The following is a 1,269-nucleotide window of genomic DNA, read 5'->3' as shown; positions in this document are numbered from 1 at the left end:
CGCAGGTATTGTCAGCCACCATTCTATTTAAAAAATACTTCCTTCGTTTCATAATATAAGAGTGATGTTATGTTATGGGATAAAAAGAGTATGTTATAATAACTAGCAAATATGTCCGTGCGTTGCAACGGCTGAAAAACTAAATGAACACGTTGTCCAAGACACAAGAATCACGCTATGGTGATGTCCTGAAGATTTTTTTTAAAATTATATGCCAAAATAAGGTAAGGACTTTTAAAAAGCAATTGAGACTAAAAAAGCTACGATGTTATCATTGCCTAATTTCATATTATAGTCATTTTTGGTTCTGTAAAGGCAGCCTCCATACACCGCAAGCATGAGAGTTGTTGTCTCCAAGCTTGATCTCCCTCCAGCCTTAAAGTACATCTGAAAGGATCGAGAAAAGATGTCTAGAGGGGGGGTGAATAGACTTCTAACAAAGAAAAGTTTTTATTTTCTTCAAGTTAAGGTGGAGTTTTAGCACAAGTTTAAATATTCACAATACATTCAAGCAAGCATGGCAACAGTATATGAGCAGCGGAAAGTAAAGCATTCAATTTGCAAAAAAATAAAGGGATGGGATTGGAGTGTGCAAACGCAATTGGAGACACGGAGATTTTTTGCGTGGTTTCGATAGGCGGTGCTATTGTACATCCACGTTGATGGAGACTTCAACCCACGAAAGGTAACGGTTGCGCAAGTCCACGGAGGGTTCCACCCACGAAGGGTCCACGAAGAAGCAACCTTGTATATCCCATCATGGCCATCGCCCACGAAGGACTTGCCTCACTAGGGTAGATCTTCACGAAGTAGGCGATCTCCTTACCCATACAAACTCATTAGTTCAACTCCACAATCTTGACGGAGGCTCCCAAGTGACACCTAACCAAACTAGGAGACACCACTCTCCAAAAGGTAATAGATGGTGTGTTGATGATGAACTCCTTGCTCTTGTGCTTCAAATGATAGTCTCCCCAACACTCAACTCTCTCTCACACACACTGGTTTGGATTTGGTGAAAAGAAGATTTGAGTGGGAAGCAACTTGGGAAAGGTTAGAGATCAAGATTCATACGGTTGGAATGGGATATCTTGGTCTCAACACATGAGTAGGTGGTTCTCTCTCAGAAAAATGGATGTTGGAAGTGTAGGCATGTTCTGATGGCTCTCTTCACGAATGAAGAGTGGGTGAAGGGGTATATATAGCCTCCACACAAAATCTAACCGTTACACACAAATCGCCAAACTCGGTGGGACCGAATCAGAAAAC

Source organism: Triticum aestivum, chromosome 4A (genome assembly GCF_018294505.1).
Source record: "Triticum aestivum cultivar Chinese Spring chromosome 4A, IWGSC CS RefSeq v2.1, whole genome shotgun sequence".
In the NCBI taxonomy this organism is placed as follows: domain Eukaryota; kingdom Viridiplantae; phylum Streptophyta; class Magnoliopsida; order Poales; family Poaceae; genus Triticum; species Triticum aestivum.
The sequence above is the reverse complement of the archived record's forward strand: the minus strand, read 5'-3'. Positions refer to the sequence as shown.